The sequence below is a fragment of the Podarcis pityusensis genome (genome assembly GCF_964106645.2).
Source record: "Podarcis pityusensis genome assembly, chromosome: 5".
Taxonomy (NCBI): Eukaryota; Metazoa; Chordata; class Lepidosauria; order Squamata; family Lacertidae; genus Podarcis; species Podarcis pityusensis.
In genome coordinates, this window is record NC_138032.1 from 91066082 (window position 1) to 91081318 (window position 15237).

The window sequence follows — 15237 nt, forward strand, 5'->3', positions numbered from 1 at the left end:
CCCCAGAGCCAGTCAGGGGGCATGAGAGAGGGGAAAGCCCCATTTTGCAAGTGCAAGTCCCGGCACAGGGCTTCCTCTGATGGGGTGTGTTAGGTGAATCCTGCCCAAACTTTCTTGCATTTTCATTTAACAAACTCCTTTTTTTGTGACAGAAGACCCCTGCAAGTATGAGTGTGCGTGGCCCACTGTTATCGACTAGGCTCTACTATAAGCAAAAGGAAAATTGTCCTAAAAAGAAAAAGCATTTATGACATTTCAGTGGAACATCTGTCAATTACTCAGTGAGTGAAATGTTTCCTATTCTGACATGGGTGCTTCCTAGTGGATAGGCTGTCTAAGAGTACCGTATTTTTCGCTCGATAAAACGCACCAGACCACAAGACGCACCTAGTTTTTGGAGGAGGAAAACAAGAAAAAAAATATTCTGAATCTCAGAAGCCAGAACAGCAAGAGGGATCGCTGCGCAGTGAAAGCAGCAATCCCTCTTGCTGTTCTGGCTTCTGGGATAGCTGTGCAGCCTGCATTTGCTCCATAAGACGCACACATGTTTCCCCTTACTTTTTAGGAGGGAAAAAGTGAGTCTTATAGAGCAAAAAATACGGTACTTAGAATGGAGCAGGAAAAACCTATTCTTGGATTCAATTCATCATTATTGTTATTAGAAACTGGAAGAGAGAAAAGTTCCAAGAGGGTCCTGTCTGCTGAAGATGACAGCTCTGTGGTTCTGCAATAAATCCCCTTGTAGATTTAGCAGTGCTTCAGAGTCTCTGCCAACAGCACAGAACAATATCCAGTGAACTATCAGTGGACCACAATAGGATCTGGTTCTGAGCCAAGGTAACGAGGAAATGGGAAGTGAGAGGGGAAGCCAAAGAAGCGTTAAGAGTCAGTTGATGGTGCTCGGGAGAAATAAATGCTAAGACATAAATCCAGACGGTTGAATTTGAGATCATGAAATTTAGCTAAATGTGTTTAAAACTTACAACCTGGCTGCATATACAATGTGATTCCAACATGCAAGTGTAGAAACTGACAGAGAGTTCAGAATACAGCTTTCAGAGCTTACGAAGAGCTTTCTCTCAGAGTGAGGACAGCACAGTAACTAAAATGGCACTCTTTCCCCAGAAGGAAAATTGAATGTGCATTGCCTCAATATAGGACGCTCTCCTTCACTGAGAGTGATATCCTTAACATGCATACTTACAAACTTTGCAGAATTCAGATTTTCTTCGTGGTTATTTGACAAGTACAAAATCTACATAACCCTAAAAATTCTAGGAATTCTCTTGCACAATATTATTGTGAACTACCAAAATTATTTGCTAAATCTGCTGCACATTAGCTAACACACTAAAAAGTACTTTCTCCAGTTCATTGTACGTGGCAGATAATGTATTTGTGTTCGGTTTTAACTGCTGTTCCTCTCTTCCTTACTGTTTTTATAAAAATGCAATTTTAAATGTTATAAGCTGTCCTAAATGGTCTTTTCCATCAAGAGGGTAGGATATAAATGCTTAAATTAACATACATAAACACAAGCAGACAACAATATCAATAACTGGGTTAATAGCTAGTCTCAGCCAAGAAGGTTGAGGGTTTTAATTCCTCCAAGCCAGCTCCAAAATTTTGTCCCACCAAAATGCTTACATTGTTCCAGTTTCCTATATTAGTTTGTATGCTTTGTCATCATTATTTTAAATTGAACTGCCTGGAGATATAAAGGTCTAGAATATAAATTACAAAATAAAATAAAATAAAATAAACAAGTTAACTTTATTTACACAATTTATATACCACTTTTCCAGCCAGTTTCCACATATAATGGAATGTATTTTAGGCTTTTCGTGATTTTATCCCTCTGCAGAGTTGGGGGAGCCTTGTGAAATGGGGCCCACCTCCCAAAGACTGATAAATTCCTAAGGGCTCTGGAATATTTTTTTGGCAGTTATGGTTGGAATAGCTGCTGAAACCCTAGTGGCCCTCAGGGATTACTTGGGTGGTTGTCATTGATTGCTCCCGAGTGCCCTCTTTTGCTGAGCAGAATCCACGCAACATCTTGGTACACACCGGAACTGAGGGCAATGAAGCAAGCAGGAATACAGCGGGGTCACAAGTGGGAAAAGGCTCACGACAGTCTGGCTGAAGTGAGAGACTATTATCAGTCCACTCTGAGTTAGTGATGGGAGTGTAGAAACCATTCTCTCCCCCCCCCCATCGCACCCTTTCAATGTTGTCCAGAGGAGCTTTCCAATGTGGTGTAGGACCTTTTGAAATACGGCCCAGGGAAGAGATTGCAGAACCAACAGTAGAAAGCTGTGCTGCGTTTGCAAGATGCTCCGAGGATAGTCGCCTGTATCCGTCAAGACTTGGGCTCCAAAATTAAAACAGCGTCAATCGTGGAAGTGTCTGATCTGGTTTTGTGGAATGACTTTTGAGTTATTGGAGCTTGAGGATGTGGACAAGGCGCCTGGGCGAGTCTGGTCAACCACTTGTATACTTGACTCTTGCCATCCATTGCTTATTTTGTCTAGCAGGGAGTCGGTCCACAAGGGCTGCAAATGTCTGATGGAGGCAGCAGTCTCAGCTTCTTTAAAATAAGCCATTATTATATTACCCCTGAAGAAACCTAGCCTATAAGTCAGTGGTGAACATTCCCTTCCTGGCCAAGGTGATCAAAAGATCAGTACATCAGTAATAAAAAGGTTTGGATTACACTAATCTCATTTTGGGATTTTTAGTTGGGTTTCAGGGCTAGTTTTGGGGCAGAAACTATGTTTGGCATGACCTTTGTTGAGAAAAAGACAAGAGGGCTGCTTCCTTATTGATTCTCCTGGACCTCTCAGTGGCTTTGGATACAATCAGCCTTCTGTATATAGCTTTCTACATTATGTCTGGGAGACAGGAGGCACTGCTTGATGGTTCTGCTCCTTTTGGGATAGCCATTTCCAGAAGACAGTGCTGGGGGGTTATTGCTGGATCCCCTGGCAGTAGTGCTTTGATGTTCAGCAGGGTTCTGTTCTTTTACCCATGCTGTTTAGCATCTCCATGAAATACGAGGTCATCTGGAGATCTGTTCTGAGGTGTCACCAGTATGCAAATGACACTCAACTTTAATCTCTCTCTTTCATCAGATGCTGGAAATGCTGTGGTTGTCCTGAAGCAGAGCTTGGGCATGGGTTGGATGAACTGGCTAGATAAGGGTGAATAAACCAAGTTCCAATCGAGATAAAAACAATGTCTTGTTGGTTGGTGGCTCATTCATCCAACCAACCATCCAAGTGAATGATGTCCAGTCTTTTCTAGATGGAGGTGCCATCTAGGGGTGCTTAGTAAAGCACTGTTGTTGGAAGCTCAAGTAACATCTGCAGCTTGAAGTATCTTTTAGCAGCTTCAACTGATGCACCAACTGTAACCTTGTCTGGATCGAGTTGGCTTGACCACAATTCCCCACAATCTAGTAACCTACCACTTACCATAGCAATGTATTGTATGTAAGGCTGCCTATAAAAGTAAGTCTCTAGAAACTGTGCTTTGTCAGCTGTGATGGCTTCCAGTCCATTTCTGGGCCCAAAATGAAATATTGGCTTTCATCTTTAAATCCCTAAGTGGTTTGGGATGAGGTTACCTGAAAGACCACCTTCTCCCATATTTAGCTACACAAAACTTAAGGTCCTCTTTGGAGACCCTGCTTGGGGCGCATCTTCCTCGCCCCAAATGACTTAAGGCAGGTTAGCAGCAGGAAGAGGTTGGTTTTGTTAATGGCTATACACTGTGGTCTAAACCACTTTTCCACCTTTGCACGAAGTGTACAAAGAAATGTATTAAGGGAAGGCATTATTTACACAACACTACCATGTAAACGGTATGTAGCGGATGGAACTAGGGACACGGGTGGCGCTGTGGTCTAAACCACTGAGCCTAGGGCTTGCCAATCGGAAGGTTGGCTGTTTGAATCCCCACGACGGGGTGAGCTCCCGTTGCTGGTCCCAGCTCCTGACCGCCTAGCAGTTTGAAAGCATGTCAAAGTGCAAGTAGATAAATAGGTACTGCTCTGGCGGGAAGGTAAACAGCGTTTCCGTGCGCTGCGCTGCTTTCGCCAGAAGCAGCTTAGTCATGCTGGCCACATGACCCGGAAAAACTGTCTGCGGACAAACGCCGGCTCCCTCGGCCAGTAAAGAGAGATGAGCGCCGCAACCCCAGAGTCGTTCGCGACTGTACTTAACTGTCAGGGGTCCTTTACCTTTTTTTAATACCAGTTAATAGTACACAGCCTTTTCAGGGAAGCTAGCCTGGCACAGTATGTGTGGCCATTCTGGCCCCAGCTGAAGATCTATCTGTTTACTCATGCCTTCCAAAAAAAATGTGTGCTCCAGGCCTATCAGTTTTTAATTAAATAATAATAATCTTGAGGGTGCTGTGTGCAAATGTTTTTTCTGTATTTGTTTCGCTTTGATTTTATGCTTTATGTTTTATATTTACATTATTTCTATTGTAAGTTGCACAGCATACAAAAGCTGGAGAGAGAGATGATAAATAGATATAGTAATAGTGGTGTACATAGAATAAAAATAAGAATGTGCACTTCATGGGCTTCCAGTTGTTTTTATGACCCAATTCAAAGTGCTAGCATTAACCTATAAAATCTGAAAATGGTCTGGAGCCAGATAACTGAAAGAGACCACTTGTCCCCAGTATGTACCTGTTCAGATGCTTAAGTCATCATCAAAGCCTTGCTCCCCCTACTCTCTGAAATTAGACATCTTTTTTGGTGATAATATTCAGACTTCTTACGCCTCAGGGAGGTTTGATGTAATCTCAACTCCCTTCCTTAAAAGTAAGTAAGAGCTTTCATTTTAAGAAGGCTTTTGTTGTTAGGGCTAGGCGTGATTTTTATATCATTTTATTGTCACACTGATGCAATCTGGATTTAAAAAATATTTAATTCCACAGTATTTAAATTATGCTATATTGCAATGCTAAGCCTTATAGTTAGCCATCTTGGATTTCTGGCACGAAGCAAAGGGCAGCACATCTATGGTTTAAATAAACTGTTTATTGTGTAAACAATCCTCTATTTACTTTCAAGTGTCATCTCCGAAAGTCTATTGTATGTACTGCAAACATCATATAAGATTTGGGCTAATGTAGGAGAACAGTGAACATGACAAACAAGCACCGTTAAATTTTTGAAACCTTTTAAACACGCCTGGACAGACAATGCACCCAGCTCTAGTTGCACACGGCTAGTCATACTACTGGTTCCTGAAATGAAGATACACAACTTCATCCACATTAAGAGTTTGCTGCCAACTGGACAAGCACTAAGAGGATACAAAGTGCTGTGCAAATGCATACGCACGAACCGAAGCCTGTACCCAAGCTATACCCATTTCCACGTCTGCTAGGGTAAAAGAAACAACAAAAAATGTCAGAACTACCATGATTTTTCGCTCTATAAGACGCACCAGACCACAAGATAAACCTAATTTTTGGAGGAGGAAAACAAGAAAAAAAATATTCTGAATCTCAGAAGCCAGAACAGCAAGAGGGATCGCTGCGCAGTGAAAGCAGCAACCCCTCTTGCTGTTCTGGCTTCTGGGATAGCTGTGCAGCTTGCATTCGCTCCATAAAACGCACACACATTTCCCCTTACTTTTTAGGAGGGAAAAAATGAGTCTTATAGAGCAAAAAATACGGTAAATAAAAATTAATGTCTAGTATGAATTTAAAATACAGCACCAGGAATTTATGGTACGCATTTGGAATATCTTAAACTATAGGAATTGGGAAATTTCCAGTTTGAATCTCACCTCACTGGGTGGTTTTGGACAGAGAAATGGCCCTATACCCAGCTTTCATATTTAAATCTCCAAAAAGCCTGTCATATAATGAAATACATCAAGAGAATTTTTATAAGCTAGGCCTTTGCATTTGCATAGCCTTATCAATCTCTGGAGCCAGCCAGGCTCTAAAGCAAATGTCAGAACTGTAGCGTCAACCACATAGACCATTTTAAATATACGACAGCTGGATTTAGGATATATATAATAGCTTTCGTTATTGTTAGTAATTCAGTACAGTGGTGCGCCGCAAGACGAATGCCTCGCAAGACGAAAAACTCGCTAGACGAAAGGGTTTTTTGTTTTTTGAGCTGCTTCGCAGGACGATTTTCCCTATGGGCTTGCTTCGCAAGACGGAAACGTCTTGCAAGTTTGTTTCCTTTTTCTTAACACCGTTAATACAGTTGCGACTTGACTTCGAGGAGCAACTCATAGAACGCGGTGTGGTAGCCTTTTTTGAGGTTTTTTAAGACTTTGGTATTTTTGAAGCTTTTCCAAAACTTTCCCGACACCGTGCTTCGCAAGATGAAAAAAAACCGCAAGACGACAAAACTCGCGGAACGAATTAATTTCGTCTTGCGAGGCACCACTGTATTTCATATGCAATACAACCTACAGTGAAAAGAGCATAATGGCAAAGTAATATTATAGAGATTTTAGAAATTTATAATCTCTAAAGTAGGAGCCAGAAAACATTTTAATCTGTAACTATAGGAACCTAGGAATCTCCATTATACCGAGTCAGACCATTGGGTCCATCTAGGGTTTCAAAGCAAGATTATCTCCCAGACCTACCTGGAGATACTAGGGATTGACCCCAGCATGCAAAGCAGCAGGTGATCTATACTGAGCTACGACCCTTCCTATAAAACCTATGTTTAAAACCACAGAACAACAGAGATAGTTATTCCAAACAACCTGTACTAACAAACTAGGCTCCTCACCTAACCTTACCGGCCAGCCACACTCCCGGTAAATATCAATACCCTATCCAGTAGCTTTTTGCTTATGCATTAAATGCCAAGATGCATTTAATGTCTTTCTTTGGCCAGCACATTTGGTCATTAGAAAAAGAGTACTACAGAGGTGAAACCACAAAGTTCACAAAGTGAACTGAAATCTGAGGAACGGAGAGCAGAGGCAAAGTGGAGGCATTTAGGGAAACATAAGGGGAGGAATGAAGAATCACATCAGCCTGCCTGGGCATTTGGTGAAAGGGGCTACAATTATTACTATAGAAAGAAGGCTACAAAAATGACACTTGGGACACTCACAGAAGCTTTGTTGGTTCTTATTCATATTTATTGCTGGATGATGTATGTGCAGGAAAGAAAAGTACAGTACGTGTTAGATAACAAACAAGTTTTAGCATGTTGCAGAAACACACATAACTGTGCATGCACGTAACACTCATTTGGCATTTCCTATTAATATAGGAAATGATGTGGTACAGACTACTTTTCTAAAATAAGTTATCATACAAAATAATTTTCTAGCTGATCTAAAAGCAATTGGCTGATTTTACCATGAAGGTTTGCAGTCAAAACACAACTAAAATGTCATTTACAATTTGGATGCAAGATGGCATCCAAACTACGGGATATATTGAACCATAGAACTCGAAACTCTCATTTTTCGGACACTAACGGTGCTGTTTAGCCAATGGAATTATTCAGCTTTTGCCCTTGACAACGTTTGACGCCCTGTCCCCAGGAACCTAATCCTCATATAAGATAAGATCTACCCATATAACACAAAGACAACTGTTGAAGCCGAAGGGGTTTAATGGCTTATCTTGTCAAATTCCATGTGGTATACTTTGCTACAGACAAGAATTATGTTGGCTTGAAGAGGATAGGAATATCTGAATATACCTTAAGAAAAATGAACTGCCAAATATTTTCTTTGCTTAAGGTATTCAGGAAAGGAATTCTGAAAAAAACCACACTGTTCACTTTCAAGACAAAATTTAACAAGCCTTGCTGTTCACATAAAAATTGGTAGAATACACAAGATCACTATATGCTGCTGATAAAGCAAAGCAACCCAGGAGCAAGGCAAAGAAAAATATCTGTTTAGTCTGATAACCTCAAAAAGGTCATGGGAATCAAGAGGTTCACATTGCCTATTTGCAGTTACAGATGGGTAGCCGTGTTGGTCTGCCATAGTCGAAATAAAAAAATTCCTTCCTGTAGCACCTTAAAGACCAACTAAGTTAGTTCTTGGTATAAGCTTTCGTGTGCATGCACACTTCTTCAGATACACTGAAACAGAAGTTACCAGATCCTTCTATATATTGAGAAGGTGGGGAGGGGTATTACTTAGAAGGGTGGTGGGAATCGGAGATTGGCAGATAGCTGAGATGAGCCTGTTGACGACTCTTAACGACTGTAATAGGTCTTACAGGAAAAGGCAAGGGGTGAGAAGGTGAGAAATGGCTTAGTCATGTATAATGAGATAAGAATCCGATGTCTCTGTTCAGACCAGGTTTCTCCATTGTTTTAAGTTTGGTAATGAGTTGTAATTCAGCAGCTTCTCTTTCCAGTCTATTTCTGAAATTCCTTTGTAGTAAAACAGCTACTTTGAGATCTTGTATAGAATGTCCTGGGAGATTGAAGTGTTCTCCTACTGGTTTCTCTGTTTTGTGATTCTCCCAGGACATTCTATACAAGATCTCAAAGTAGCTGTTTTACTACAAAGGAATTTCAGAAATAGACTGGAAAGAGAAGCTGCTGAATTACAACTCATTACCAAACTTAAAACAATGGAGAAACCTGGTCTGAACAGAGACATCGGATTCTTATCTCATTATACATGACTAAGCCATTTCTCACCATCTCACCCCTTGCCTTTTCCTGTAAGACCTATTACAGTCGTTAAGAGTCGTCAACAGGCTCATCTCAGCTATCTGCCAATCTCCGATTCCCACCACCCTTCTAAGTAATACCCCTCCCCACCTTCTCAATATATAGAAGGATCTGGTAACTTCTGTTTCAGTGTATCTGAAGAAGTGTGCATGCACACGAAAGCTTATACCAAGAACTAACTTAGTTGGTCTTTAAGGTGCTACAGGAAGGAATTTTTTTTATTTCGCCTATTTGCAGTGTTTGTGAAACTTAACAATAGCACAGTGTATCACAACACCCAATGCAGTCGACACCTGCAAATTCCCCATTTTTGAATACAGTGCCCAATACAACCCTAGGACCTTATGGTGAGGGCAGGTGAGAAATCAAATTAACAACAGGAAGGTAGCAAGTAACTCCTGCTTTATTGATAGGAAATCTGTATTATCTGCCTAGGTGAACTATTACCTAACAGACCTAACAAGAATGAGGAAACAGATGCAAAAGTGCTTGACTGGCACAATATTCCCTTGTATTAGGGCAACTCTTTTTGGGAGGGGTGGGGGAGGCAGGCAGCCTAGAATTGATACTAACACAAGTAAGCTTCTCAAGCAGACATACTTTCCGTCTTTGGAAGCCTAACCCAGAAACGTGTTGAAAATTATTTTCTTTTCCTTTGTCCCCTAAAAATGAATTGCATTCTTGAGCATTCCTGCTGCTGGTGAACACTGTCTCCTGCCTGCTATGATTTATTTCTAAGGGTTTGGAAGCAGGAATGGGAGAGCAGGATGATCCAAGAGCCTTACTCACTATGTACCACCATGGTAGCTAGCCAGAAGGAGGAGCTGCTGACCTGCTTTTCAGCTGTGCGGCAACCCCCACCGCAGGGACAAATTGAGTCACGGTAACTAACAGGGAAGGAGGAGGAGCTGAGACAAACGGCCTCCCCCTCTCCGTCTTCTCTGTCTGAGCAGCAGTGTATCACTCGGGCACAAAACGACCAGCCCTTCAAGAAGCAGATCTTGGTTTTGCAAGGAAACAGTTCAAAGCTTGCAATGAACCACATTGGCCAAGCTTTCCCAGCTCAGGAATGATCGTAGCTGTCATACTGACTGCAATTCTAGCCACGGAGGCCACCTCGGCCACCAGCGACAGAGCTGGATACGGACGTACCCCCAGGCCGTGAACCTGCTCCTTCAGGGGGAGTGCAAGCCATCCAGGGCAGGCAACTGACTAATTTCTCAGACATGGGAACCACTCACCAACAGTGCCTCTGTCTTCTCAGGATTCAAAGCTCAGCTTGTTCTTCCTCATCCACTTCACCATTGCATCCAAGTATTAGTCCAAGGGCTGCCTGGCCTCTCCCGATTCAGATGTTATGGAGAAACAAGAGCTGAGTGTCATCAGCATACTGGTGGCACCTTGACCCCAAACTCCTAATGACTCCTCCCCAACAGCTTCGGACAGATATTCAATGGCACTTAAAGGAACTCTCCTACTGCTACTCTGCACCCAATTCTCATTCAAGAACACACAACGGACTACAGTATCAAAAGCCGGCAAGAGATCAAGAACCAGGAGCAAAGTCGTGCTCCTCCCATCTTGCTCTGGCCAGCACTGAACCCACACTGGAATGGATATTAATAGTCTGTGTCACCCAAGAATGCTTGCAGCTGCTCCCCCACAACCCTCTCCATCACCTTCACCCCAAAGGAGGTATTTGTAAGGGCGGATAATTGCAAACAATGTGCAATTTCCATTTTTGCAACAGTCAAAGAGATTAAATGCACTACTGGGGCAGGAGAACTGTCCTGGGAATCCCTTCTCCTTCTCTCCTTCCCTTGCTGTGCTTTCCAGGAATTGAATAGCAGGAAGCATTGTCGTCTTTCCTGGTTTTCCATTGCCGTTTGTTGCTGAAGGTTACCGCATGGGGGAGGGGTGAAGCAGCGAGGAGCAAAAATCATTTTAAAATCAATTTGCTGCATCGGTTCCATTGAAGTTTTGTTCAAAGTGAAAGGTTCTGCTGCTGCAAAATGTTTTGAGAACCACTAGCCTAAAACCTAACTGATGAAATGGAGCTCATGGAGAAAAGTTCCAACAGTATAAGAAACTTCTCTTCAGTAGTTTTAGAGATGCCGTACAGCTTTCAATGAACACATGATAACCTAGTGACCAGGCACTACGGGAAATAATTCAACCTTCTAAAGCCCAGAAAGAATAAGACCATGAAATGGAGCAGAACCAAGAGAGGGTAGGCACAGATAAGCCCTTTCTTCCCAAATGGACATAAATCCACATTAATTCACAAGAACAGAATCCTCATTTTGCCACTCAAGGGTGATAGGGCGTCTAGCACAGGTACATTTAAAAATAGCAAGGATTTCAAATATTCAGATTGGGCATTTCCATTACCAATTACCAAAAAGTAATACCCAAGCCATGATTGTGAATTTATCTATAAAGACACATCTTCCAAGTTACACGGTCTAGATTCAAGGCTGTCATCTTCAGAGGGAAGAGGCAGGAACTGCAGATCCTGCAATTTCGAAGTTGTTAGACCAAGAGTTCACGGCGTCATAGATACACGTTTCTCTCTTTCAAAAGACTAGCACTGAGTATCTCTGGCTCATTAGTTCAGGGAGAAGGAGGGATACATTACTTGGATGGGAAGCGGTCAGGAGCCGCACTCCTATATACAAGTGCCAGATCTGAATACAAAGCGATGTTCCATGGTAACATAGATGTATATTTAACTGCACTCAACTTTCCTCTTCCATTTTATCCATAGCTGTCTTTATGAAAAAGCTCTGAAACACACTTTATCTTATCATGACTGCATAACAAGGGAAAACAAACCAACCAAACTCAGAAATTTCAGAAGAATGCAAAAAATAAAAAATGCAGAGTTGAATAGTGAGCCCTATCTTGCAGCTATTCAAAGCCTCAAACATTAAAATGCAGTTTGCATCCCAATAATTGCATATATGCAATTTGCAGACTGCAAGGGTGTTTTTTGTGTATTTTCAAGAAACGCAAGTATACCTCTATGCTGGGATGTTTCCTCTCTGCTTTTATCATCTTCCAGAGGAAGGAGCTGCAGTTGCACACTTTATGCTCCCCACTTAACAGCTGATGGGTGGGGAAGGGATCCCAAGGGCTCGCTAAAATCTAGCAGTTGGACTTATATGGTCTGTGATCCAGGGGTTGCCCACAGGACAGAATGCTTTACTGTGGTTTGTCCATTGATTTCCACATTCTAGAAGGCACCCTGGCTTCCTTACTCACAAGTGCTGCCACCTCAGGGCTCCCCTGAACCCTGTGTGTACATCTTCACACATTAGGAAACTGATTGACGGGTTTATGCATTTCAAATGGTAATGTATTTCCTAACCAAAGATCCAGAAATGCCATGGGTACCTCTTTTGCCAAGGGCCATTTTAAAGAGATTTCTGTTAATTAAGGCTTTGCCCCGTCAAATCAGTTCTGTAGCTCCTACAGTGCCCTTCCGTCTAGAAAAGGACTTAGATCATGTACTTTATCACCAGTGTCCAGAAGAGACTGCTACACGCATTCTAACATAATCCCAATTATATTGTACTATGCGGATTCTGATGGTAAACTACCCTGACAGCCAACCTTGGTTAAAAAGCAAAGTATAAAAATAAATCTCACTATGTTTAGCATACGGCCACACTTTTATAGTGAAGTAGGCCATGAGCAAGTATACTGTCCTTTGGTATAGACAGAGCAGGACGGAAATTCACATACACAAATGTAAAATTTTAACAGCTTGGAAAGAGCTTTGGCTAGTGCCCACAGAACTATGATAGACAAGGACTATACAAGCTGTGGGAAGAATGAGGAACACTGTTCTCAGAAGCCGGTGCACATGAGAGTGCGAAGCTGGAGTAGATGTCAAGGAGCCTACAATGTTAGCCAAAGCTGAAGCCTATCTGCAAAATGTGTTAAGACTGTCCTGCAGAAACTCCAGGACTTCCAAAACCCCTTCTATAAGAGATCTTACTAGACCCACCCAACCTGCTGATGAATCCTTTCTTGCAATCCCACGAACTATTGGTCACAGAACAAGCCAGAAATGTACCAAAGACATGTTTGGAGTAATCATGGGTTAGGGGGAGGTTCTTTTCAACCTCCAAGCGGTTAAATGCTTATACTTTTGATTCTAGTGCATGACAGAGCCGCGAGGATGTTGGAATCTGAGAACCATGGTCTCCTCAGCACTGTGGAGCAATAAGGAACATCCCTATCTGCTGCTCACAGAACTTTATGCCAGCCTAGGAGATATAAAGAAATGGAGGAAAGGTGTTTATGAAATCAACTGGCCAATCTGCCCTTAGTGGGTTGACTGTCTCTTACTACTTCTCCTATTGAAAAAAGTATCAGTGGATTGCTAAACAGAGAAGAAAAAGTCACATCACCACTTACCCAACCTTGGTCACTACTCTAAGGATATTCTCTGGAATTCAGAAACCAATGGATTGGTGTTTGTTCATTAAGTATTTAGGGCCACTGCCTGCAGGACCCCAGAAGAGCAGAAGGCTTTCATTTAGGAGAGATTGTGACAATGATCTTTGCTGTCTGTCTACATGATGCAACACAACGTCCCTCCATTTGCCTTGAGAAGTACTAACAAGCTGCCACCACAATCTCCCTCAGCTTCAGGAAAATGCCATTATAGAATCCCTGTGAGACCGAGCAGTTTCCTTCTCAAAACTACTTTCCCAGCTACCAAGCCAGGAATCCATGATCATCATCTAGGCTAGGTTATTCTCATCTCAAATAGGTGAGATATCCAGCACTGGAGTAATTGAACTGATCATGGAACTGATCAGATCTTCAGACATTTCACCTGTAGTGTTTCCTCCTAGGGCCACTGCGAGAGCTGCTGTGTCTCCCAGAATAATTTGTACCCCCAGAAACTTCAGTATGCCTGAAGTGTAGGCTCTTTCAAATGCCCAAAGGGAAAAGGAGTCAGAGGAAGGGAAGGTGCAATCGAAAACCATGCCAGATGTAGTTCAGTCAACCAAGTCTATATGAGTATTTTTCAGACCTTCAGACTTGCTACACTGAAAATGCTACCTGGCACTGTGACACTGAAGATTGTTTTCCTGTCCAAAAGGAGGGCCTGGACACCAAGAGCTGAGTGGGGGATACGAAGCAACCAGAGCCAGCCCAGACTCCAGCTAAGAGAGGCTTAAAGTTGCACGGCCCAAACTGAATATTAGTTCAGTGCGTTTATAGAATTCTCTAAAAATAATGACTTGGATCCAAACACTACACTTCTACACGTCTGCTGAGAAATAGGTTCCCGCCTGATCCAGCAACAACCTGAGCCCTACCCCACCTTGTTCAAGAGCAACAATCCAAATCCAAAGCAATGTTTTGGGAAGCGCAGGGAATGAGGTGGGAAGCTTCTGTTACTTCTCTCAGGAGCCATATTCATTATCCAGACATAGGATCAGAGTTGGAAGGGCCCCCGAGGATAATCTAGTCAAACCCCCTGCAATGCAGGAATATGCAGCTATCCCTTATGAGATCAAAATGGCAACCTTGGTGTTATCAGCACCGTGCTATCCAGGCTGGTTACACCGTGCCTGTATTTACAGCAAATTGCAACCATACATGCAATCTGTGATTTACATTGTTGCAACAATAATTACACAGCTTTCTGTGTAGTTGAAATAAACTATAATCTTGGAACAGAGTGTTTAACTTTTTATAGAGATTATTCAATCTATGTACACTTACACTGTTGTATACATTGTGATACATACCTTAGTTATTCCAATTAGTTCCATAAAACATTGATATAAACACAAGATGGCATAAATATATGATACTATTTAATGTGAAATTATGTAACAATTTACCAGAATAAGATGCATTTGGAAGTAAAGCAGCTCCTTAGTTGGTTGGGGTTTTTTCCTCCTTCAGGTTATCTTTGAGTATATCTTAATACGCCAACATACAAACGTATTCTAAAATGTTCAGAGAAGTTGCCAAACTTTGATTTTGCGATTTTTACACAGCATTTTAACTTGCGTTAGTCCTAGTACAGCTTGAATTGTATGTACATTCCAAGTATTATATACTGACTCGGAAGCTTGAAGTATGCTCTTCCAGGTGCTTTTCAATTCAATCTTCTACCTTTAATAGTTTTAAAGCAATACAGAGTTCTACACAGAAGGGGCTGACCAAGGAAGAAAGTCACGATAATCATGGGTGGCACTGAGTTATCCAGTGCTATTTCAGGAGACACTGTGCATGTGATAGGAGCATCTCTTCCTGAGCATTTGGGTATGAGGAATGCTTTTGTTGGACCCATCTGAGATGAAGTTTCTTTCTGAGCCAGATATTCACCAGCCCTTCCTCCTCTCCCTGCCTTGCACAGCTCAGTCTACCAGTGTGTAGCAAGAAGAGAGGCGGTGAAGTACAGGAGAGGTGTTCACAGAACAGAAATGCCTCGCTCTAAATTTCATTGCCTTGTTTTATGTGGATTTTGTGAATGGTTTTTAAAAAAAGAAGTTATG

General features: G+C 42.1%; 1 protein-coding gene across 5 annotated transcripts in view; it reads right to left on the reverse strand.

The window, feature by feature from the left end:
* The window catches only part of NSD2 (nuclear receptor binding SET domain protein 2), a 73758-nt gene that overhangs the window by 23285 nt on the left and 35236 nt on the right, over positions 1-15237 (reverse strand). The window lies entirely within an intron of this gene.